We start from the raw sequence: 270 nt of genomic DNA on the forward strand, positions 1-270 counted from the left end.
AAATCTCCCCTGCCACCACAGCGTTGCCATTCTCACCGCATGTCAACATTCCCAAGGATCATGTTGTCTCAGAGCATCTTCGAAAGAGGAACCACGTCGCCATATACAGGCTCTCATTCCTTCCCCCTTTCTGGATAATGGAACTTGTTTTTATGCAAATTTCGTGTCGCCATAGGAGTATCTTGTAGTTTAATGTAAGAGTAAAAGTAGTCAGACGACTAATCATGTTGAAACACCGCCGTGCTTAGACCTTAGACCGAGTATCACGAT

Source organism: Penaeus monodon, chromosome 32 (assembly GCF_015228065.2).
Source record: "Penaeus monodon isolate SGIC_2016 chromosome 32, NSTDA_Pmon_1, whole genome shotgun sequence".
NCBI lineage: Eukaryota > Metazoa > Arthropoda > Malacostraca > Decapoda > Penaeidae > Penaeus > Penaeus monodon.